Below are 26,862 nucleotides of genomic sequence, written 5' to 3'. Positions count from 1 at the left end.
GGCTCCAGCATTATACAAACATCATGTAGGATGGAATGAGGATTCCCCTCACCATAAAATCCAGTTAAAAAAATCAACCTACTGCACAAAGGCAGTACCCAGTTAAGCAAGAAGCTAAAAAACAGGTCAAGGAGATCTTAGATCAACTTGAATACCAGACAATGCATATCGTCTAGGATTGGATTACAGACATTTAAACTCTTGTTTCAAAACTTTTGCAGTACAAAATGCACACTGTACTGCATTAATGAATAACATTGTGCGTAAAAATATAAAACCACATTAGATATTTCTAACGGTTTCTTCTGTCAAAACATTGCACCAGAAAGTAGGTATTTGGCCGCTTTCTCAATTATGGGAGGACAGCGTCACTTCGGTCGTCTCCTACAGGGATTCAAGAATAGTCCTGGGTTATTCTCAGCAAGGGTAACAGAGTTACTACAAACATATGATGATGAAGCGTTGTCATATGTCAATGACATCTATCTAACAGATGATGACTTGGATAGACAGTTGAACAAAGTGAATACAATTATATTGGGATTCGCCTCTGAAGGGTATAAAATCAACTTTAAAAAATCTAGAATTGCCCATCTCAACATCCTTTTTCTAGGATACGAATTATCAAGTGAAGGCAAAAGCCTGGCAGCACACTTTCTAGAGAAATGTGAGCTGCTCCCACCTCCAAAAATGCTGAAAAAGTTACTGTTGATTCTAGAATTCTTAAATTTTTGAAGAACTTACATTCTGAATTACGCAGAAAGGGTTAAACCTCTCTACGAATTAATCAAACCTGATTTCAAAACAGTTATTTGGACACAAAAACACACAGAAATGTTGCGTTCATTGCAAACAGACATGTTAGCAACTAAACATTTGCAAACAAGTGTAAACATATGCAATTTAGTGATCCGAATCATTTCAGGTCAGTGCGGATTCACATACTTAACTTTTAACAAAGGTGAAAAAGTACCAAACAAATCATACTTGTACACAGAAGCAGAAATTAAATTCACTTCTACAGAAAAAATTCTGATAGCGGCTCAAACTGCAGTAGCAAAAAAGAGCCCTCGCACAGGGGGAGCGCATTATGATCGTAACTCCTCTACCTGCCTTACAGGCAGTGACGAAAGTAAGCATTCCAAATGCTAAAGCTTTACATCCAAGATGGATACAATGGGTTAATTCTCTTGATGCAACAGACGTTGAATACGTTTTTGACCCATATTTCTACAATACGAACAAGAATGTCCTCTGCCTACTGAGATTCTGCCTCAAGAGCAGTATGAATGTATAATTTATTCTGATGGGTCAGCTCAACCTGCTACGGAGAGTAAACAAGCCTATAGTACTGCGTGCTCGATTGTTAAAGGTAGGTGGCGCGATGACAAATTCCGACCAATGGTCACTAAAACTCAATCTCTAGGAGATTGTACAGCTCAGCGAGCTGAGCTACAAGCATTCGAGATGGCACTTGAAAATACAGATCACAAACTCCCCACACTCATAGTGTGCGATTTGTATTATTGTGTTCAATCTTACAATAAATACTTGCAAAACTGGATTCAAAACGATTACAAAGATGCAAAAGGTGGCACAATCAAGCATAAAACGCTTTGGGAACAAGTAGTTCAGTTACAACAAGGACTACAAAACACCCACGTGATACTTATGCTGAGTCATCAACGTGATGGCGTTCACGTTGCAGGGAATTCATTGGCTAATGAAGCTGCGAAGGCAGCTGTGCAAATGGCTTCCATAGCTGCAATCACTCGTTCAAAAATGAAAATAGACGGCAAAATAATGCTGGCTGTCAATGCCACAAGCAAAGGCAGCAGTGCAGCGTTACCCGATAAGTTTCCACTCAAATACTCATATATAATTGATGCAAACTCAGTTCCTTTTTGCTCGAATCCCTGGAGTGAGGGATAGGGTAATTCCAAACAGGAAACGTAGAGTAGCTTTGCTACACGAAGCACATTTGGGTGAGGGTCTGGTACATTAGGGGATCTCTAAGACTATACTAGAATTAAAAGAGATGTACTGGTGGCCAGGAATGAATGCACACATTCGCAATTAACTGCAATGACTGCAATAGAAATTGCAGCACAGAACGCCACCAGATTCCTGAATATAACATAGCCTGCCCAGTACAGACACCATTGTTGGACAGCATTAGACTCTCTCTCCACACACGTCCCTGCGGAAAAATGCGGTCAGACAAATATTAAGACGAGATTCATTTGGATATGGCCTCAGCGCTCGGCTGATGCTCGAACTGTTATAAAAGATTTGAGAGTCTTTATTGGAACATACGCAGTTGGCACGCTACATTCTGACCAGGGTCTCGAGCTTACAAAGAGGCCATGGCCAAATTGGGCGTTGTATTGCTGTACTCTAGTCCATTCCATCCTGAGGGAAATTCGGTTGTAGAGAGAAAAAAACGGTACATAAAGCAATCTATAACAGCTAGGGTATAAGGCTCGGGTGACGGGTGGGTCAAACATCTAAGTGTCCAACGTAGTCTTAACAATCTGCCAAGAAGTTCTCTAGGGGGAATCACTCCATATGAAGTCCTTTTTGGGACCAGAATGTTAGTAGTGGATCTCGATTGTCAGGCTTCAGTGGTAGATCAAAAACCATTTGATATCAAAGACCGTTTGGCTGTTTTACAGGACTTAAAAGAAATAAGAACAAAACAAAGTAACGTGTTCCTGAAGCCAACCACCAATGAGGAAAAACCGACCGTCCCAGCAAGGCCTGTCTGGATTCCTAAGCTTGGTGATCTAGTCAGAGAGAAGATAGCGGAAAAGAAGGAATTTGGGCCTTCTTACAGACAACCAGTACCTGTCCTAGCAATCCACAGATCAAGAACAGTATTTCTGCCGCCCCTTTCTGGTAAAAAGGAGACCAGGTTTGTGTCTATCGGCCTGGTCAAACCACATCATGTGGCCGATCATAAGCAGTAGGCCAAGTGGACTTCGACCAAGTAGCAGACGTCCTAATCTGGCTACTATCCAAGAGGTTCAAACTGAGAGACTCATCACCTTTGAAGAATCTGCAGTGCGAAATAAAGGACTATGCAACAAAGCTATGGAACTTGTACCTCTTGAAACCCAAATAACAGTTTGTCAAGAAACGCCAGTCTACAATGAACTAACAAGTGATCCTGTGGTTCCAGCGATTTCAACAAATCCGGATGCAATCCCCACCATTGACAGAACTGCCTCTGGCTATTTCATTAACTTTGATACGTTTTCCGAGGATCCCAGCAAACCTGAAACAACGCCAGCAAAAAGAACTTTCAAAGAACAAGCAACAGACCTTTTTCATCACCTGGAAACAACTTATCTGGTTTCACAATGGATTTAACTTTGGATTGTGTTAGGTGTGCTTTTTCTTCTACTTTGGTTGACTTTGGTAATAACTTTGGGAATGCTGATAACTGGAAGATAGGTCAAAAGGAACACAGCAAGTAAGAACATCAACTTACTACTCAAGCCCCACAAATCATCTCTTTGTGAACAAAGAGACTTGTCAACAGTGAACATCACAGCCGTTCCTATACCTGTGGGTATAGCTTGGGACAGAACTGACAATGACATTTTTGGCTCGTCGGAGCTGTTGAAGATTACACACCAGTTCAAGATTTCACTAAATGACTTTGTTTCATCTAATACCTTTTCTGATGATTGGGACTTTAAGACTGTTAATAATATGATGTTAGACTTAGAAATGTCTGCAGTATTCACAAATCATGAATATTTAGACGGTTCATCAGACTATAACAAATGTATTGTTATAATCATTATGGTCACCATTTCTTGTATAAATCTGCAAATCCTAGAAATGTATTAATGAATAACCAATGGGAACATTGTCCAACGCCACCAAAGGGTAGCTCAAAAACATTCGCAAGACAATTTCCGTACTTTTCAGGGTTCAATGTTTCCAATGCTGAATCATTTTGCTTTAGAAATGTAAACAAAACAGGCATGAAAATTATGTTGACAAATATCAAACAAATTTATTCTGCAGCCTTTTATGCTCAATTGTCTAAACTAGGTTTCGACTTTAGGAAAGACAACATTGACACTAAAACTGTCTGGGGCACAAAAAGATTGGCAGGTGCAGGGGATAGAAGCCATGTTTAGAGCCGGTATCATTACTGAGCAAATTATGTTTTTTACATATATTTCAGTATCAAGGAATATAACCTTTTCATTGCCGACATTGTAGGTGAATTTTTAGTTTGTTTTCACTTGAATTTAAAGCTTCAAAATATTCCTGAAAGTCTTCTACACTGCCATTCCAGATATATACCGAGTTGAAGGCTATGGCTTGAAATGCGTAGGCCATTAGACGCTGCTGCTACACATGGTTGTTTAAATAAATCATCTTTAGATAATTGTTCGGAGGTGCTGTGTCCTGCTTTTGATTGCCGAAGGGATTGCTGTGCGCTCGTTGAGTGGACTGAGATGGAGATATATATATATTATACTCATACTCATACACATACATCCATACACATTTCTTCAGTCCCTTAGCAGAACAAAGTTGCACACTCACAGAGAAATGCCTTTACTAATATGTATTTGCCACAAGGAAAACATGACAGACACGTTTCAGCTCTTGGCCTTAAATGATTGGGTGGCAGCACCATTTGGCAACTGAAAATGGAGTACATACCTCTGCACCTTTGCATTTTTCAGTCATTTGGCAGCCATCTTGTGTGAATATCATAATACAATAGGCATAACAAAGAATTAACGTCATTATTAGCCAAAGAATAAATACATACAGACATCATCAAATTCCTCAAAGTAATAATACATAAGCAATATAATTTGTAAACATTTCTGTGGAGAAATGTGCAACCATAATACAATTCCATCAAAATTGCCATAGTTAGTTATTAAGTCGGCCGTTCTCTTGAGCAATATCTAATACTTAATATAGAAGGGGTTTGTGCAGTTCATCACAGTTGATTCTCAAAACTTCCAACTAACGCTGTTTACCCCTCAGATGTGTTTTCTCCAGCTCCTAACGAGGGCCTAAAGGTAGGACTGCATAGAATCTAGTTGCAAGTCTGAGGCTACTTGTTAATGCGTCACATGCAGCAATGTGAAGTGTAGCTAGCCAGTACATTGTCATTAGACTGTCCAGCACATGCCTCTAACTGTGCTGTTATCACGCCCTGAATGGGCCTATCCCTCACATGTAAACATGAATCCTCAGCATTGGTATGGCCAAGCAAGATCTTTAATGCTGTACTATAATATTGCTCTGAATGGGCCTATACCTACTTTGACTGTGTGCAATGCCATTAAATTGGATCCCATACCAAGCTGGTAATGTTAGATACTCCAGATCACCTACTTCTCTTCCCCGCAATTTATTGATCCCCAAGTCGCCCGACTTGTTAAGAATCTATCCAATGTGTGCCCTTAACTCTTCGTCACTGTTCAATCCTCCAGGTATTCTGGTGTGCAGCTCAATAATATATATTTACTCTAATTGTCTCAGCTTCCGAATTTTGTCCCCCCCTATCATCTCTTTGGGCTTGATCTTTGCAAAAGAACCGCAATAGGTCCCTATTGCTATTGTGATCCATCTGAAAATGCCTGGCCAACGGAATGAATATATCCTGATTAGTTATGGCATGCATGTGCTCCAGCACTCTTTTCTTTGCTGGATACACTGTGCTCCCCACATACTTCCTATCACATGGACAGCCTAGGCAATAGATCACATAATTGGAATTACAGTTAGAAAATTTAGTGATTGGTTTTCTTTACTGTTTTTCGTTATCAGATAGTCCTTCATATTATAACTGTGTTTACAAGCTTTGCAAAGAGTGCAAGGGAAACATCTTGTAATCTTAGGTTTCTCCACCGTTGTTACTGTAAAATGACTATGGACAAGAAGATCCCTGAAAGAGGTACCCTTTCTGTGTGTAACCCGTGGAGTCAATATTCGCTTAGGACAAATGATGCGATCGGTCTTAGCATCTTTCAATTATTAGATATACACACACAAACATATTGGTGGTGATTGGGAAGTAGGAAGTGAACCATTGCAGGACTGTTTTGGAGAAGCACCTTCATGGTTTCAGAGTGTGGATCGCTGACTAATGGCGGACTGTCCTGAGAGCAGCAGGGGTTGAGCAGGATCCAGAGGCAGGGATATGTCAGACACTATTGAGGAGGGCATTGTTGACTACTTAAAAAGTAGCTGTCCTCTCGCTGAAGAGTGTTCTGGTAGCAGTTTGGAAGCCCTCTACTCTCCTTAGAATATTTCAGCTTCTGGCTAGAGGATGCTTCAATCCTCTCCTCTAAACAGAACCTTGAACCCTGCCAGAGCGTAGACATGCAAGCAGTACTTAATTTGTGCCAGTGGTTTCCGGTGCTCGGCACCAGCACTTAATTGTCAGCACCGGCTCTAGTGACAGTCCATGAGCACAACAGTTCTGCTTTTTAGGTCAAAAGGCATTGAAAATGAATAATACTAGCATTTCATTACATTATTATAGGTCTCTGTAGCCTGAAATATTCTGGATTGTCACACTTATAGGAGTATGATGGTTACATTTTATATTGGTACTGTCATTACTAATCCAATGTTTGGGTATGAGAGTGAACGTGAGGTGGTTATTGGATGGATGTGAGGACTAGAACATTTGTGCACAAACAAAACCCCTAGGGGAGTGTGGTTTTTTCACTGCAGTGAAGGACTGCCATAACAGATCTTGATGCACACCTTCTCTCCCGGTTGCTCAAGAACTGGCAGGTGGTGTGAAGCTGGCGTAAGGCAATGGATACTTCTTATTGATTAAATCCCATGGAATCATCAATGATGATAGAGGGTGGTGAGAACCTGTCTTTCAACAATATATTTATTAATTCATAAAGTTTTGTATAGCGCAAAAATAACCCTAGAGTATGATGAGGGTGGATGAAAAGTTTAGTTCCCCTTTTTGGACTCCAACAACTGAAGTGACTTTTGTTAAATCTGGCACCTGAAGTTTTGCCAGAGGTTTATTAGCTTTTACCAAAGACTTGCCAATTAGTATGAATGCCTATGAATTGTTTCATGGTTCTACTGCCAATATATATTTATTTTATTTATTTATAAAGTTTTATATTGAGTGAACTAGACTCTGGAAGGGTATCAGAGCACTTTACAAATGTTACAGCAAATAGAAAGCAGGATAACTTAGAAACATAAATGTAAGTAGAAAATAGGAAACCAAGAAACATAAATGCTGTCAGCACTCGTTATAGCTCAGGAGAGGAAGTGAGTTGGGCATTAAAACGTAGTGGTGAATGCCGACCCTGGTTGTTGAACTGCGTCAGATCAGTACCCAGTCTTTGGGTAGAGGTTTGTTCATAAAAAAAAGTTGGCCTTCTTTTTTGAAGGATTTGCTTCAAGGGTTCATATGAAGAGAGATTGGGTCTAGATAGAGATGATGAGCCACAGAAAAGCGCCTACGTCCCCATAATGCAAGATTGGGGCAAACATCTCACGGCACTCAACGTTCAACCGACCATCGTGGACTCAGCGAAATCACTGGGAATAATTCGACAATAACCTCAATATGCAAAAACACATCAGCAACGCTACAAAGGGTGCAAACTTCCAGATAAACACACTGAGGAAGCAGGTGGTACAAGCTCTAGTTATCCCTAGAGTGGACTACAGAAATGTCTCTCTCTGTGGCCTACCCAAAGGTACAACGGCACCGCTAAGAGCTTCAATCAATGCTGCAGCAAGACTCATAACTGGTTCTAAAAGAAGCGTCCACATCTCACCGGACCTAAAATCCCTGAATTGGCTATCTCTGGAAGCCAGAATTCATTTGAATATAGCATGTATGACGCATAAAGCCATGCATCACAAAACACCCAGCTATCTGGCACAGAAACTGACGATCTTGGTGGGATCAGATCTTCAAGAAGTGTGAAAAATCTACTAATGAAACCACAAAGATTCAGCAAGAACAAAAAATATAACAAAACCTACTCAGGGATGGCGCCCAGAATCTGGAATGCCTCACCCCCAGAAACCAGACTTAATTCCTCTACTGATTCTTTCAAAAAGGAAGTAAAATCTATTCCCTTGGCCAAATTCACCTGAGAATGGTCTACAGAAATTTCGAGACCAAATGTATCCTCGCTACTTACCCTTATTATGACAATGGACCATCTTGGCAACCTAGACTTTATTTCTTCCCTTTATCGGACGCTACAGGATAGTTTTTATGTTGTACGTTTAGTACTCTGATTTTACATGATGTGATGTATATGGGCACTGTCTTGCTTTTAATTGATGTATAAAGAACTTTACTTACTGTAAAGCGCTCTGATATCCGCAAGGATCTTGTTTGTGCTCTATAAAACGTTCTAAATAAATAAATAAAATAAATGTTAGCAAAAAAGATTAAAGTTTATACTGTTTTGCAAATGGTAAATCTTTGAATGCCTTACCTATGCTGTGCGTCACCTATGTTACGTGGACATGGCACGATGTATCCAGAGCACCTTTACATTAAAGACATTAAACTAGGGAGTCAAGTCAAATTCAAGTCAAGTCAAATAATTTATATAGCGCGCTACATACCCAGAGTGTCTCAAGGCGCTTGACGAAGGGAGGGGAATTATTTGTCGAATATCCAGGTTTTAAGTTGCTTTCTGAATGCTAGGTGGTTCTGAGTGAGGCGAAGGTGAGTGGGAAGTGAGTTCCAGGTTTTAGCTGCCAGGTAGGAGAAGTATCTTCCTCCCATGGTGGTTTTATTGATGCGAGGTACAGTACCAAAGGCTTGGTTGGAGGATCGTAGCTGGCGGGCGGGGGCGTAGAAGGAAAGTCGTGAGTTGAGTCATTCGGGTCCAAGTTCGTAAAGCGCTTTGTGTGCGTGGGTTAGGAGGCGGAATGTAATCCTCTTATTGACGGGGAGCCAGTGGAGGTTTTTCAGGTGACCGGAAATGTTGTCTTTACGCGGGATGTCTAGTATGAGTCTGGCTGAAGCGTTCTGGATGCGTTGGAGTTTTTTCTGGAGTTTTGCGGTGGAACCGGCGTATAGGGTGTTTCCGTAGTCCAGGTGGCTCGTGACCAGTGCGTGGGTGACCGTGTTTCTAGTTTCGGTTGGGATCCACCGAAATGTTTTTTTGAGCATGCGAAGAGTGTTGAAGCAAGATGATAAAACGGCGTTGACTTGTCTGTTCATTGAGAGTGAGGAGTCCAGGATGACGCCCAGGTTCCGTGCGTTGTCCGTCGGGATGGGTGCTTTTCCAAGGGCCTCTGGCCACCAAGAGTCGTCCCAGGCGGAGGGGGAGGTACCTAAGATAAGGACTTCTGTTTTATCTGAGTTTAGTTTCAGACGGCTTTGCTTCATCCACTCGGCTACTTCTTTCATTCCTTCATGTAGGTTGGTTTTGGCGGTGTTCGGGTCGTTGGTGAGTGAGAGGATCAGTTGAGTGTCATCAGCGTAGGAGATGATGTTGAGATTATGTTGGCGTGCGATGGTCGCGAGGGGGCTCATGTATACGTTGAAGAGGGTGGGGCTAAGTGAAGATCCTTGTGGCACGTCGCAAATGACTTCAGTGGCCTCTGATTTGAATGGTGGAAGGCGGACTCTCTGAGTTCTTCCTGTAAGGAACGAGGTGATCCATTCTAGTGCTTTTCCATGGATTCCGATGTTTCTGAGGCGTTGCAGCAGGGTGCTATGACAGACTGTGTCGAAGGCTGCGGAGAGGTCGAGGAGGATGAGGGCGACTGTGGCTCCATTGTCCAGTAGAGTTCGAATGTCGTCTGTTGCTGCGATGAGTGCGGTCTCAGTGCTGTATTTGGCTCGGAAGCCGGACTGTGAGGAGTCAAGGGATTTGTTGGTTTCGAGGAAGGCGGCGAGTTGGTTGTTGACAGCTTTCTCGATGACTTTGGCCGGGAATGGAAGGAGCGAGATGGGGCGGTAGTTTTGAGTTTGGTGGGGTCAGCTGTGGGTTTTTTCAGAAGGGCGCTGAGTTTGGCGTGTTTCCAGCTTTCCGGGAAGGTGGCGGAGTTGAGGGAGCAGTTGATGACGTCTCGGAGGTGTGGTGCTATGATGGAATCTGCTTTGTTGAAGATGTGGTGAGGGTAAGGGTCTGTGGGGGATCCTGAGTGGATGGAGTTCATCAGGCGGATGGTGTCCTCAGTGGAGATTGGGTTCCAGTCGTTGAGGATGTTCAAGGGGTTTGAAGGTACGGTAGACGGTTGGGTGGGTTGGTCTCCGGGTTGGTTGTCGAAGCTGTTGTGGATGTCTGCGATTTTGTCGTGGAAGAACGAAGCTAGGGAGTCACAAAGGGCTTGAGAGGGGGTGATGTCGTTGGAGTTGGCTGATGGGTTGGTAAATTCTTTGACGATGTTGAATAATTCCTTGCTGTTGTGGGCGTTGTTATCTAGTCGGTCTTTGAATGCGGCTTTCTTGGCAGACCGGATTAGTTGGTGGTGAATGCGGGAAGCGTTTTTGAAGGCGTCCTTGGTGCTGGTGTTCGGGTCTTTTTTCCATGCCTTCTCGAGGGAGCGGCAGAGTTTCTTAGATTTCTTTAGATCATCGTTGAACCAGGAGGCGTTTTTTCTGCCTAGTTTGATGTGGCGTTTTTTCAACGGTGCTAGGATGTCGGCGCTGTTGGTTAGCCAATGAGTGAGGTTAATGGCTGCTTGGTTGGCGTTCGATGAGTGGGCAGGGGGGTTTTGAAGAAGCGATGAGGAGATCTGGTCGGTGGTGATCTTGTTCCAGTTTCTTCGTAGAGTAGGTTGAGGATGGTTGTGGGTTGTGGTCTTATTGTAGATGAAGTGAACGCAGCTGTGGTCCGTCCAATGGAGAACTGTGGTGTGACTGAAGGAGACATGTTTGCTGGAGGTGAAGATAGGGTCGAGTGTGTGACCTGCATTGTGGGTGGGGGTATTGACGAGTTGTTTGAGTCCGAGGTTGGCGAGATTGTCCAGAAGGGAGGTGGCGTTGCTGTCATTGCTCTTTTCCAGGTGAAAATTGAGGTCTCCCAATAGAATGTAGTCCTCGGAGGGGAGGGCATGTGGGGTGATAAAGTCAGTGATGTCATCACTGAATTGTGCATGGGGTCCTGGAGGCCGGTAGAGGAGGGTGCCTCTGAGTGTGGTCTTGGGGTCGGTGTGGATCTGGAAGTGAAGGTGTTCAGCGCTGGCAAGGTTGACATCTGAGCAGGTTGAGATGCGGATGGAATTCTTATGAACAATGGCGATGCCTCCTCCTGTTTGCTTGAAGCGGTCCTTTCGGATGATCTTGTAGCCTTCCGGGATGGCAATGGTGATGTCTGGGGCTGAGGAGGCGTTCATCCATGTTTCTGTTAGGAAGGCGACGTCCGGAGAGATGGTGTCTAGTAGATTCCAGAGGTCGATGGCGTGTTTGTGGACCGAGCGGGTGTTGAGCAGGATGCATTTTAGGTGGTTGGTGTCAGGTCTCTGTTTGGTGTTTGTGGATGAGGAGGTGTTTTTGGTGCCGTCAAACCTGCAGGAGTTGCAAGAGAAGGGTCCATGGGTGTGTCCAGGAGCGGCTTGGGCGCAGTTGGGGAGTCGACCGGGGTTTAGGGCTAAGAGGGTGGTGGCGTCGTATGTAATGCGGGAGGGGTGGGTGGTATGAGGACCAGGGGGTTTGGCGCTGGGCGCGGGCTTGGCGTAGACGGGCTTACCTTTGGCGCACCTTCGGCGCGAACTGGGCGCGACCGCTGCGCTTGACCGCTGCACGAGAATGCTTCTGACATATATGGATGGTGGAGGGGGAGGGGCGAGGGAGGGTCAGCAGGGAGGCGGGGCGGGCTGTGGGGGCCGGTCTCTGGGGCACTAACAACAACAACAACGGCGTAAGATGGCGGCAGCTATCTATAAACAATGCTACTTGCGTTATGCTGAGGCTGATGTAATTGTCTACGCTTGCAGCTGGAGCGTCCTGTTTAAATGGGTGTACAAAGAAAGAGCGCCGATAGTACAATGCCCCCAAGCGTTCCAAAGTCGATTTAAGAGGTCAGTGAGCGCCGAGTCAGCACTCCCCTGTAATTTAAAACTTCCAAATGCGTATGGCAGCACTCGCACTGCAGCGCTATGCAAGCCGATCAAGTTAATGCTGTAATTTAAAGCTCCCAAATGCGTGTGGAAGCACTCGCGCTGCAGCGCTATGCAAGCAGATCAAGTTAATGCTGTAATTTAAAGCTCCCAAATGCGTGTGGAAGCACTCGCGCTGCAGCGCTATGCAAGCGGATTAAGTTAATGCGGTCAAAAAATTGAACAAAGCACATCCAATTAACGATACCACACAAGGAGCAGGCAGCAGGGCAAAAGGGAGCGGCCGCTTCTGAACTGGTCAGGCCTCCTTCCTCCAAGTCATTACGCACACTGCCTCCAGACGTACATTTTTCACCTAAAAGTCATTTACTTCAGGTGTGTTTGTCTAGATCTCTTGAAGCAAAACTAGACTACAACACTCCAAATGCATTAGGCTATCACACAGATGTCCAGGTGTGGAAACAGTGTCCACATTGACCTGAAGGGAGGTGCTTAACCTACATACAATAAATGAAAAGCAAGGTAACAGACCCTTGCCTTCTTTGCACTCCTGATCTGGAACATCATCCTCATCCATAAAGACCGGCCCAAACCCCCTCCAATTTAGGAAAATGATGAAGACACACCTCTTTAAAGAACACTAATTAGCAAACAGCGAATTACTGTCAGGCTACTTCCAGTCCCATAACACAGATAACCCTCCAGTAACTTGTTAACCATACCTTTGGTTTTGACCTGGCATAGTGCTAAGCTGTTTGTTGGTTAGGATTGTGATGCACAAACACCACATACATACTGCTGGAACTGGTACTGTACACACAGGTATGCAAGGGTTATTTGGCCCAAGTGTAGGAATTAGGTTCTTGTACCTCTCATGACCTGCGGTTAACCTACATTGAGGTTCCTGAGTGCCACATGTGTCTTTTTAGCCCCAACTCTAAAGGCGAGCATCCATAACTAACTTATGGAGATAGTGTGCAGTACGAGACTCATTAACTCAAAAAACAACCTTTAATAAATCGATTTGCCAGGGAGTGCTTTAACTTAAATAAGATAAAGTACTTTATTCTACCCATAGCCAATATACTACATTGTATTGTAGGATATTGTTATTGCATTTATATAGCGCTTACTACCCCGAACGAGGCATCTAAGCACTTTTTCGTAGAGTAGCACGCTAATCCAGAACCCATAAAGGATTAGTGGTGAATTAGTATAGGGACATATGAAGCTAATTTGAGCGGTGGATATGTTAGTCTGTTATTTGGACTGAGAAGGATAGTGGAGGGATAGAAGAGGGAAAAATATTGCATTTATTTAGCACTTGCTACCCCGCTTGAGGTGTTGAAGCGTTTTTAGGTGAGAAGCATGCTACTCCGGAACCAAAAAAGATTTCGCTGTGAATTGGTCTGGGGAGATATGAAATTAATTTGGAACGGTGGATATGTTAGTCCGTTATTTGGATTGAAAAGGATATTGGAGGTCTAGAAGAGGGAAGGGTCTAGAAAGTTTTTTTTTTTAAACGTCTAATCACACCTTTGACTACTTTAATAATATTTGCTGGTAATAAATGCTACATTAAAATCTGGGCTTGGCCCCCAACAGTGCCATACCCCTGAGGACAGCCTTCTTTGCTTCTCGCTATCAGAACAACCCCACATTGGTAATCTAGTGAGCATTTTGGAAACTGTGGAACCAACTGGATTGGTTTTTAATCTTTGTCTCCGAATGGGACCAAGTAATGTAATCTTAGACATTCATTTTCTGTCTTTGGTTATCTTTACAAGATTGGACAAATTTAGAATTCGGCTTAGACTTTGTAGAAGTCTGTGATAATAAAACTGAATTAGAGCCCAACACATGCTCATTGGATATTATGTCTTTGAAGGCTGAACTCAGTCTTTTGGTTCACTCATCTGCAAGGAAAGTAAATCTGCAGTGAAACTGCCAGCCAGTGCTTCAGGATGTTTTAGAGGCATGGCTTCCATCTATGGCTGGGACCCTAGGATGTGTTCTTGAGTTACTTTATGCCAATTGTGCCTTTATCGTAGTAGAGGAGGCCGAATAGCAGCTCACTATTTGTAAATCAAAAATCCTGAGCCGCTATAGGACCTTTACATTGATCGCGGAGTGAGGACCCCGTTCAAGTGGATATTGGCAAGCTGCTGCTCTTGACGCCTGGTTGTAGCTCTTTAACGTCAGGCCACGCCTTCTTCCAGATGGTTCAACTACAGTTTCACAGGACCGCAGCCATTTCAGGAGTGATTACAGACCCAAAGGAGAGGAAGGCCCATGTCACATATCACTATGAAAAAGAGGATCAGTCCTGCAAGCAAGTGAGGCATGATTTAGATGGATAATAAAGATGGGCCCTGGAACACGCGCTCTAGAATCCATGGTCCCGAGACGCACCTTGCCAGTGCCATGCATATTTTTGGCAATTAGAGCAGAAAACGCAGTTTGTGACTTTAGTCTTTTAAGTGCCTTGCGCTTCTGGCAGCTTTCTGGGACCCACATGGTTACGTATGGGTCACAAAGCAGTGGGGCCCCCATTGTGGGTATATGCAGCTTCAGCCAATGCAGGCAGCGCTGCTGCACTCTCCCAGACGGGAAAGGAGCTAGAGCGGCCGAACTTGAAGCTGGGGATCCAGGTTCTAGTCTGGTGGGAAATTCAAACATCCTGTGATTCTGGGCAAATCTTTTAATCTCCCAGTGCCCAAAAAGGAAATTGCTACTTACCAGTATGCATCTGTTCTTGGCATGTAGAGCTACAAAGTCGTACACTTTTGCAATAGATCGCCACCTGGTGTTGGGCTCGGATGATTGCAGGTTGTTGTCTTCTTGGAAGAAGTCTTTGTAGTCACGAGATAGGTGACTCCTACCTTGGACAATACTACGCATGGTCATCGACTCCATCCTCAGATTGTTTTTCGCCATGATGGGAAATGATGGAGTTAGTAGAGGTAAAGAGAAAGGATGTCCATGCATGTGCATCTAAGCAGGGCTTTAAGTGGGCCAGGTCTCAAGGGGTCTGAGCATCAGGAGTTTTTTAAAAGAGGCCTCGAAACGGGTCTCTATCGGGCTCCGTTTTGAGCCCTGGCACAGGTGGTCCGTTTTTTTCCAGACTGCAGAGACAGCAGTTTACTATCACTGCAGTACGGAAAAAAGTGCCAGGGCGCAAAAAAGCCAGAAAGAGACCCGTTTCGAGACAAGCACATGGATGTGCGCTGCCCACACTGCTCACTTCTCACTAATGGAGAAGTTACAGCATGACATCATGCCAGGTGAGCTTTGTGGGGGGAGGGAAATCCTTCAGAGAGAGTCATTTTCTCTCTGGATTTCCCTTCTCTTTCTGAAACGCAAGAGCAGCAACGTTGTGGTAGGGTCACCAGGGCTTTAATTGGAAGCTTTTTCAATATTATATATAACAAGATATAGTTGCAGCTTATTTATTTTATGCAGCTAATAACCATTGACAAAGCCAATAGTCCTTACTTGTTGTAGGTATGATGTTACTTATTGTATCACATATCTAGATGTAATGACAGAAACAGCAAACTACAAGTTGGGCGGCACACTATACTAAACAAAGATTTTTAGCGCAAGTGTTTAAAAGCCACGCCCCTAATTAGTGGCCACGCCAAAAAATAACGTAGCATGAAATAATGTTCTATCAAGAAATTATAGATTACATGCCCTTGGGCCAATCCTTGAACTTCACAGAGTAACAATTCATTTTAAATGCCCACTAAAAACACATCTGCTAGTAGTGTGAATTTCTAGGTCCAGATTGATGGAACCTGTGGCAGGTACACCTGCAGACGGAACTTCAAATGGGGGGAGATACACTACTATTGCTAATTTTCTGCAGCCATAGGTCTAATGTTGGGGACAGAAGAGGCCAAGTGGCTGGGTTATGCAAAATGCATAAAACACTTAAAAAGTAGTAAGTTTGGCTTTGTTCAAAAACAATGTATATGGCAAATACCTCATGAGGTTAAAGGAGGTGGGAAAAGATGACGAACATCCCAAAATGTGTGGGTTTCCAGGAAGGTTGTTCTCTACCAGGAGCCATATATTTATGATGGGAAAAAACTTCACACTGCTAAGAAGCGGCTCAGAAATGTCATTTTGTCTGCCTTTGCGCTCTTTTAAAAAATGCGCACATTTCAAGGAGTATTTTTAGTAGAGGAGCGAATAAGGAAATATTCAACTTCCTAAGATTTCTATGAATTTTCCTGGGATTGTTTGAGAAACCGAAATTACCAACACTTCTAAAATAGGAAATGAACCTTAAAGTTTTTACGCAAAAGGGGCAGAGAATTCCATGCAAATGGAGCTGGTGCTGCACTTCACCAACAGCAGACTTCAAGATAGATACTCACTATACAACACAAGCAGCTGTCTGAACCACATGCACTTTTTTTTGACATAGCACTGTATGGAGACAAGACTGGCACGTATGAATGGGTTATTCCATTCTAAAGGCACATGTGAACATAAATAGAACAAATAACACGTCCAAGATGCAACATGTTGTTTGCTAAATGTTTGGGGCAGGCCACATGTCTCACATGAGATATAAGACCACAGGACTAAGGGACCACCACCTGCCAGCTCAATATGAACAATGTTTCCAGACCTGGACCATTGTGTGAAAGCCTAATGCACTGTGGGTACTGTAGTCTTTTTTTTTTGCTTCCACTAAATTCGTTAGACTAACATCTGAAAAACATGAATTTAATGAAAATATTCTGGACTGGCGGCAGTCTCCGACATGGCCGGAAGTGAGGTGACAACCCTGCACTGGAAAGCCGTGTTTTCTTTATATGCATATTACTTTGTGAAACAACTCCGACATTAAAAAAAAAGGGAATTAGAAGATGTTTTACCCCCAACCACAATGACTTAAGATATGTTAAAGGTGACGAACAGACTTCTTTGTCCTGGAATGTGCCCGTAACGGGTTTGAGGGGCCGCTGGAGTCGGAATGCTGCAGCCCACAGGGGGGCTTCCAGTGTACCTTGATGTGCTGATTGCGAGTGAAAGGCCCGCAGTTAAACCCCTCTGCGGCCCATCAGTGGCGGGGCGCTTCCAGGCCCCTTTCATCTCCGCAGCAGCCTCCTGGGAGGTAGCAGTGTAAAGCCAGCGGGGCCTTCCGCCTCTCCTCGGGTGGGAAGCTCCGGTTTCTAATCATTGCTTTCAATAAATTGTTACCATTTGGCCGCAGAGCTGGGGGACATTCCTACAGTTGGCGCCAGAAACGGCTCTGAGCCAGTTGTTTTTCTGCTTCTCCCGGACCTGCTGGTGTTTCGCTTAACACTCATTTATTTGACGCGCGGAGGGAAGCTCGGGCTGTTTGTGGAGCCGCCAGGCTCCTTTGTCGGGAACGAGTCCTCGCTGGTACATATTCGGATTTCTTCCAAAGCAGGGTTACTCAACGCCTCTTTGGGAAAGAGGCGCCCTTTACTATCTGAGGAGAAGGAGGCTTAAAAAGGCACCATTTCAGACGTACGCCATCCTCGTTTTTAAAAGGGTCAGTTGGTTCCCTCTACTACACTTTGTTCCTGGATATTTGTCACAAGTGATGCTCCTTTACTCCCGAACTGCCTTGACTGACTATGCAATGGGTCTCCTCAACTTTGTTACACGAAGTATGTTGGTTTTTCTCCCTCTCTCTATAATTCCCCTTGTTACACACATCTTCCTCCTACCCGCCATTGTTTTTCGCTTCCTCCAGACTCGGCAGCATTCTGCAACATTGGAGTATGTGTTTTTTGTACTCTTTTCGGTAGCTGGGCCAGGGGGTTTACTTACTCTCTGTCTTCCAGTAGCTCCCACATGTCCATAACCCCGACCACCACCAGAATCTCCCATCAGTTTTTATCTCACTCGCCCCTTCTCTACCAATCCATCCTCTTAAGTTTTAACAACAATTGTGCCCAACCCTTTTGCTCACGTCCCTCGTCACTGTTTCTTTCCTCTGTGACAATATCGGCCTCACACTCGTATGCTCTCACTTCCAGCACTTTTTGCCAGACTCTCTTGCAGGCCTCAATATTTGTCTAGCATTTTTCACCTCCATTTACTTCAGGTCCTCTAACTTACCATTTCCCTTCAAAGACACATCCTTTCCTTTATCTATTCCATTTCTAGTTCCACCATTTACTCCTATCATATCTGTTCTAGTACTGGTTAACCCAAAACTCTTAATGGCTCATTCTGTGGGTGGTAGTTCCACACGTCATAAGTCTCTTCCACCCTCATCCATATTCCGCCTAACTATTGACTTTATAGAGTATGACCACTGGCAATCAATGGTTTTCTTTTGCAACACTTACTTTAAATCTGTCAAATCTCGCTACTGTGACCTTTTTGAACTTAAGATTTCTCCTTATTCCATTTTCTCTCTTATCTTTCAATATTTCTCCAAATCTTCTCTCCCCAGCCCTTCAATCAGGTTAAAACTGCCTTGGAGATACCCAACCGGTTCTAATTCTTTATTCCTGGGTTCCCCAGATAGGACTAAAAGTATCTAGTATGACGGGCTTTATTCACCCTCTCAACACTTTTATTGTTCTCAACATGTTTCAGACAACAATCTTATGCCACTTAGGATCGGTGACCTTCGTCAGGACTATGTGATTTCCTTCCCTTCATCACCGTCTTTGTCAGTCAGTCAGCCATACATTATATCGATAAGCAGAGTGTCAGTCATACAACATGCTTTTACCTTACTCTTAGTATGAGCATTTTTGTTGAAATAGCTTTTCTCTGAGGAAACGAATATCCTTCTAGTTAGACCGCTGTTGTTAGAAAGTAAATATACTAGACCAGACAGGAAATATGGTCAGATTTTATATTTCTCAGTGTGACTAATTAAAAAAAAAGCTGAAATGTGAAACAATGCAAACTGTGATGCACACCACTCAACAAGTGAAGTTTAGTGCCAGTACACACTGAGAAGCTATAGCTAGCTACACCAATGCTCTTACCCAAATGTCAGGTTAGCAAGTCCTAACCCACGGCGAGAACGGAAGCGTCATCCTGTAGTCACACACTATATAATTAAATTGAGACCGTATAATACCAGTTTCAGTATCAGCAATCCTTTGAACTTTGTCATCCTCTCTAAAGATTGTAATTATCACAATATTCCAGAGGTTAAATAATTTATGTTGCACCATTTATAAGTGCCCACGTGCTCTGCTAACCACGGTATGAGGTGCCCATATGTGTGAAATCATTGATATCCTGCCCTCTCAACGCCCTCCTCATTGGAGACGGAGGCGAGCAGTTGTGGCCCTCCTGACTGGCATCCAGAGGCTGATGCTGCCTCCTATACGGCTCCAGACCCTCCACTGATAGCGCTGATATCTGAAACAAAGGGTTTTGTACAGCCGGAGCAGTATATTTAGGAGTTGCATTGCTGCACAGTAGTGCTACAAATCATTGCCAAAGCCAGTAGCTCTCATAGGCAAGATCTATTGTCTTTGCCAATGCTAGCTTATTTGAGCATCAGACACCAAGACCTCTGTACAATTCACACTGAAAGATAAACAATACATGTTTGACTTTCAGTCATGTCAAAAGAAACCAATATCCCATATGCAGATCCAGAATTTGTGATGCTTCACCATTCTCTACCAAACAATTTAGGACCGTATTCCCCAAACTTGAGGACATCTGATATATGTTACACTGCTGGCTTAAACGTTTTTACTGGGTTACAAGAGAAAGACTTCCAAGCACAGTTGCCTTGACACTCTGCAACCATATCAAATGTGATTTTTTGCATTCACTTTTAATCTCCTCATATGACTTGCCAGTGCTCAATACTTCAGTAAGTTTTGATGAAGCTGCCGGGCGGAAAAAAGGTAATTTATTTCATAGTTGCTTCTATCTCAACATGGTCAAGAAAAAAAGACTGAAGACAACAAAAGGCTACACCACGCACAGAAATGGAGGGTGAAAATAACACATCAAGCTCAAGCTGACTTCTAAAGGGCTGCTGCATGAATTCTGAAAGCAACACACTTATGTAGGGGCGAACTGGAACACAGAGGTCAACCATCTTAGAATGGTTACAACTGTGCACCTGTGTCTTAAGGACAGAGGTTAATTACCAAACCAGGACATTACAGGAGGACTGCATGGTGCATGTTAGATTTGGGGGTCTCTAGTTGGCATAGGTAGGTACCTGTGACAAATAGGGACCCTTGCGTCTAGTCAGGGTAAGTGGGTACACTCCTAAAATAACCCCTGCTCACCCCCTTGGTAGCTTGGCATGAGCAGACAGGCTTATCTCAGAGGCAGTGTGTAAAGCATTTGTGAACACATACAGTAACCCAGTGACAACATTACAGATGGACACCACACAGTTGTATATTATAATTAAGTATTCTTTATATAGATTTAAGACAAGACCACAAATGACAAAAATCCACAATACTGTACTTAAAATGGTAGAATTAGCTTAGTTCTCTTTAGATCTTAAAATGCGACACTCTGGGTTCAATGTACCTTAAGATGCGTAATGCAACGCAATGAAAGTGTTGCAGGGAAGGTGATTCGGTAGTCCCTTACACGCAACGGTGATGCGTTGAAGGTCTGGTGCAAAGAAACAAAGATGTTGCTTTCTTCTTGATGAGACACGCTACCCGGTAATGTGATGGCGTCTGCTGCGACATCAATCCTCTTCTCCGGCGATGGAAGATGCTTTACACGATGCGAGCCATGACAGGCCGCGACATGCTTCCCAGTGATGTGGCGGCGTCTGCTGCGACGTGGATCCTCTCCCCTGGCGATGCAAGTTGCTTCCACAACGATGCGAGCCGCGACAGGCCCAGCGACACTCTTATCGGTGATGCAGCGGCATTTGCTGTGACATCGATCCTCTTCTCCAGCGATGAGCTGCCACAGGCCCTGCGACGCGCTTCCCGGAGATGCGGCGGCGTCTGCTGCAACGACGATCCTCTCTACCGCCGATGCGAGGCACTTCGGTTGCCCTGCGATGACTCAACAATTTTTTTGAGACCCGTTTCCTGGTGATGCAGCGGCGTCTGTTGCGACGTCAATCCTCTTCTCCGGTGATGTGACGCGCTTCATGCTGTGAAGCGGCAGCGGCAGTTCGGCGACGCGCTACGTGTTCCTGAGTCGCGCTTCCAGCTCCTTGCGATTGCAAGTCCTCAAAAAGTCCAGCACAACTGCAGGCTCTTCAAAAGAACTCTTGGGGAGCTGGTGGGTGAAGTCTGTTGTCCCTGAGACTTCAGCAGGAGGCAAGCTCTGTTCTCAAGCCCTTGGAGATCCTTACCAGTTGATGAAAGTACACAAAGTTCCTGTCTCCTTTCTTTGACAGTCAGGCAACCACTGCAGGCCAATCCTCCAAGCAGCACTTCAGCTTAGGGATAGTCTCTCCTCAGTCTCTCTGGTTCCACTCCTCAGCAAAGGTTTATTCTTGGTGTCCAAAAGTGATCTAAAGTTCTGGGGTTTGGGTACCCTCTTTTATACACAGTTTCTCTTTGTTGGCTGAAGGCAGAGAGGTCTGTGCCTAGTTCAAACCAGTTCTGGTCAGTCCTGGAGCACTCTGTTTACATGACTCCTTTTATTTCACAGTGCAGGGCAGAGACATCAGATGCACCACATGAGGTGGAGCCAGCATTGTGGAGGGAAGGCACAGCCCTGTTCAGGTCCCAGGTGCATTTCCTCCCACCCATCCACATGTAGATCTCTCTATTCAGTCCTGTGCTGACTCACCCTGTCTCCTGGAATCCCCCATCCCCTGTCACTCAAACTCCAGACAAGGAATACACAACCTTACAGAGGCCGGCTTGGATAGTTAGGCAAGAAAATATCCACTTTCTAAAAGTGGTATTTTCAAACACAGAATGTTAAAACCAACTTCACTAAAAGATTAATTTTATCAATCTGAGTTCAGGCATACTAAACTCGAATTTCTACCTTGTTCCCCGAGTCACTTAGGATTATAAAATGTAATAATCAAACAAGCCCATTCTGGCCTATGGGGAACAAGTAGCCTTGCAATAGTGAAAAACGAAAATGGATGTAATTCACTATTAGGACATGCCACACACACCAGGGCTTGTCCTTCCTTATTCCTACAATGCACCCTGCCCTTGGGCCTACCATAGGGGTGTCCGATATGAAGACATGGGAAGGTTTAGGGACTGGCAAGTAGGTGCACTTGCCCAGTCAGCATGGCAGTACCAGACTGCACACAGGCTCTGCAATGGCAGACTGTAGACACACTTTTACAGGATGCTTCTGTGGGTGGCACAACCAGTGCTGCAAGCCCAACAGCAGCATTTGGATTTACCAGCTATAGGCACCCCTGGTTCACTGTGCTAGGGTCTGACAAGTAAACCAAATCAGCCAAACATTAAGTCACTAATCCATACATCAATTTTACAATAGGAAGAGCAAATGCACTTTAGCACTGATAAGCAGTGGTAAAGTGCCCAGAGTCATAAAACCAACAAAATCAGGTCAGACAAAATACAGAAGGAAGGCAGAAAGTTCAGGGATGACCCTGCATAAAGGGCCAAATCCAACAGTGCATAAATAAAGAACAAGCGCTTTTGCCAAGACACAGGGTCCTTTCACATTTGGAAAGATGCGGATGGTGACAGTGACAAAAGAAAAGATAACATTCTAATCCATTTAGACAGAGATGCAGTACTCATACATTGACCCATTAAGGTACTGCAATGGGAGAATAAACCAGATATCAAATAACGTTGGTATAGAACCCTGCTGTTCAAAATTAAAACACAGTTGCAATATTAAAATCAAGAAGGGTTTGTTGCTGGATTCCCTAGCACAAAATATGGCTTTCACTTCTATTAGATATATTACAAGAACCATTGTGATTTTTGGTATATGGCCTCATCGCCAGCAATAGAATTTTTTATTTTTTATTTTGGTCTACCAAATCCATTAAAAAAAATATATCCTCATTCTCAGTTTCTTTTCAGTGCTGGGAACATCTGACATAGTTAGGATTTCAGTTCCTATAAACTAAACTCCTCTAAAACGATACTGTATCGCTGCATTTTGGTATAATTTCTCTCTTCCTATAGCGCCTTGACAACAGACAACATCTGCTTACAAAGAAATAGTTCAAAACATCTGCTTACAAAGTTAGAGAAATCAAGAATATAGATGTAGGTCGTCGTTTTCTGTTCATATTGAAGTGGCAATTTCAAGCTGCCTACGTGAGGTTGTGGGTTTTGTTTTATTTTTGACTCATGCCTTTGATGGATCCTCACAGATACGAGTTAATAAATCCCATTTCAATTGGTACGGTGTACTTTCTTCATAATTACGAGATACTTGTGCCAGGGATCTATTCTAAACTGTCTGCAGCGGTCAGCAGCCTCGGTATCCTGTTTTTCCAGTCTTTGTTGTGTCTGAGGCTTTTTTGGCACACCAAAAATCTCCTCCTGATCTAGAATCTGAAAACCTATCTTTCAGTTTGTAAAGACAAGAGCCCAGGCTTAAAAGCCAATAAAACCCACAAATGCCAAACAATGAAAAGCTTGGGTTTCAAAACACATTCTTTCTCGGCCATTAATGTCAACCAGCACTTGCACAGCTTGAAAAAAGTGAACCTTTTCTTATTCATTTCAACTAATACTGACATTCTGGCTGAGTGGTTTGGCAGGATATCAGGGAGTCCATCATCTTCATGCTTCTGGTATGAAATGTGTCCCAGATCAGGCATAACCAAGTCATTACAGGCAGATGCAGCTTCGGTGGCGTATATGACATGCCAAAAACTAGTAATAGGAAAACACAGGCTTAATGCGCGTGTGTTGATGACGCCTTTAACTCTTTCGTGATTTAGTGTCACTGTTCCTCAAAAAGGAATATGGTTTCAAAGTGGGTGCCTTTATTTTCTGTCTGTAGTTGCCAATAAAAAACGATGTGTGTATGGTGCATTCTGCCATAGCATTGGCCACACCATGTAGTGCCCCGAAAGCGGCCCCAGAATGCTTGTTTCCAGTCTAGTGAGGACCTGGCTTGGCAGTTTGGGCTGGACTGTTTGAATGAGGAACAGGGTCAAAACTGATTTGCATATGACTGGGCCCACACTGGGGTGGTGTGGTGAGCAAAGGAATCATGGATTAAACCCAGATCTGTGTGACTGGGGGTGAATGTTTGCATTGTTCAGCATTCCGTCCATTATTTCTTCCTTTTGCTTTTGTCACTCTAAGTGGGAAGGGTATGCCCGACGTGGGTCCCGTGCTCACTGCACCACTGAATTCAGCCTGGCCTGGTTGATATGGGGTGATGCCCCAAAGTCGGTCCCAGGATGCATATTTCCGATCCAGGGAGAACCTTGCTTGGCAGTTCGGGCTGGACCCCAAACTGGGGTGTCGTGGTGAGCAAAAGTACAATGGATTAAACCCAGATCTTTGTGACTGGGGGTGAATGTTTGCATTGCTCAGCATTTTGTTCCTTTTGTACACAGTCTATCATTTGTTCCTTTTGCACACAGTGTAGTAGACATATCAGTGGGCATAAAAGAGACGTAAGGATGATGTAGTGTTCCAAGCCCAGTTCCTATTTATTCAAAGTCCACATCACTACCTCCCCCAATCACATTTGCACTATATTTGCACCATCACTGAGATGCCTGGAGAGATATAGATTGCTTGGTAATGGACAGGATAGTCTCTCCCTACCTCAACCCATTCAAGGTAGACCACATCAGCCATAATATGTGTCCAAACAATATTTATCCTCAAGTTGGTGCAAGTCAGTTTTTTTTTTTTTTACAATTCTGTTTTTATGTTTTATTTTCCTAACGAGCATGTGCCTCCAAAAGTAACATGAACAGAGTCAAACATAAATAGTAACTTCAGTCGAGTATAATCGCTTACTGTTTTTTATTTTCATGTAATTAACATGAAACAAAGGAATATTTAACACTTGGGTCTATAAAAGAATAGTGGAGATGATAACATTGAGTTGGTAGGAGGGAAAGAGGGCTGACCCTACATCCATCCTTACCACCTTGAGCTGAGTGCAAAGAACCGTCTAAGATACACCCGAGCTATTTAACCAGTCAAATCACACACCAACTGAACATAAGGGGAAAAACAGCTAGATGGAATAAGACGCTTAAGGAAAGGGAGATGGGGAAGGAGTGATGTGTATGTCATGGCAGAATCAATGAAAGAAGGGAATAATGTTGGTTAGGCAAAAGGAATAGCATGCAAAAAATAGAAATGTAAAAGGCTTGGGGAGATTGAGAGGGTGGAAGAGGAGAGAATGTTGTACATTACATAAGAGCAACGGTGCAACACAAAATGATGGGTTCTCTCTCTGCAGAATGTGATAATGGGCCCCTGAGTCTCCCACATCTCACAGATATTCATTGGCCCTGGGCTGAATGGGAGTCCCCTGATGGGTTAGGGGCCCTCTGAAGTGTTGTGGGCCCATCTGTGCTGCAGGGGCCTGTATTGCATCCTGGCACAAGAGGTGAAGCAAGGTAAGAGACCGGGGAGAAGAGTGGAGAATAGCAGCGCATGTAGGGGGAAGCGAAAGCGACAGGGGCAGAAACAGTGAATGAAAGAAAGAGGAGAGAGAGAAAGACACAACATGACGAGTTGAGCATGGAGGGGAGAGGTGGACAAGAAGGGGGCAGAACCAGTGAGTTAAGTTAAGGCTGGAGAGAAAGATCAAAGGTGAAAGGCAGTGCTTGGATAGCAGAGGTAGATATAAGAGAAGCGGAACCATTAGGATAACTTGAGGGTCATGAAGAGTGAATGGTGAGTGTAAATGTAAGAGGCAAGACAACCAAGAGCAAGCACAAAGATGGGAGAGAGAGGCAGGGAAGAGGTAGATTTCAGAGAAGTAGAACCAGAGAGAAGGTTAGAGACTGCAGAGCGATGAGAGGTGAAGGGTTCAGCAGGTAGGTAAGAGGTGGGTGTAATAGAGGCAGAATTAGTGAGAAAGGTAAGATACCATAGAAGAGATAAAGTGAAGTGTAGAGCATGGAAGGGAGATGTGGACATAAGAGTCAGAAACAGTGAGACAAGGTAAGAGACAGGGGGCTCAAAGAGGAGAGGTGGATGTAAAGGGAATAGACCAGCACAAAAAAATGTTAGGAGGCCTCCCTAACTAAAATTTGATAGTTAGCCACTATCTGGGTTCAGATGGCCCTTAAGACCCTATTGGCCCTATGGGCCCTGGTGCTCCGGCACCTGCTGCACTATTGGTAGCCACGTCCTTGTTTGCAACAAGGTATTCATTCTAGGAAACAAATAAAAGGGGTTAAAAACCTTACTGATGTGCAACTCATGTGTAATAGTATCAGGTACTGAACTATGCATCTGGAGTAGAAATTCCCAAGCGTCTATGGTACAAAAGTTACTGCTAAACCGAAAGGAATATGGGGCTGCTCGTATTCAAAGACATCAAGGACCCGAGAATGCGAATAGGAAACAAGGAAAAAACAAATGTATTGGATATTACTGTGACTAGAAAGAGACGTTTAACTAGCAGGAACACTAGCTGTCCGTGGTGTCACTGTTTACATCACTAGCAAGTCTTCATCTCAGTGCGATAACCAGTCACGAAAACTATTTTTTGACGCTCTAAGTAACAAGGTAGAAAGAATTTGGAAGACCAAAGTCTAGATGAAGGGGAAGCGAAGACATGAGAGATACATCCCAGTGCCCCAGGAATCAATAGCAATTAAATCAAACATTAGAAATTGTAGTACATGGATATATTGTTATTGGTTGTTATGGGACGAGGACATAT

General features: G+C 43.9%; 1 protein-coding gene across 2 annotated transcripts in view; it reads right to left on the bottom strand.

Moving 5' to 3' along the window:
• Positions 1–26,862, bottom strand: part of FBLN1 (fibulin 1) — a 911,174-nt gene that overhangs the window by 776,800 nt on the left and 107,512 nt on the right. The window lies entirely within an intron of this gene.

This window comes from Lissotriton vulgaris, chromosome 1_2 (assembly GCF_964263255.1).
Source record: "Lissotriton vulgaris chromosome 1_2, aLisVul1.2, whole genome shotgun sequence".
Classification (NCBI taxonomy): Eukaryota; Metazoa; Chordata; class Amphibia; order Caudata; family Salamandridae; genus Lissotriton; species Lissotriton vulgaris.
The sequence above is the reverse complement of the archived record's forward strand: the minus strand, read 5'-3'. Positions and strand labels throughout refer to the sequence as shown.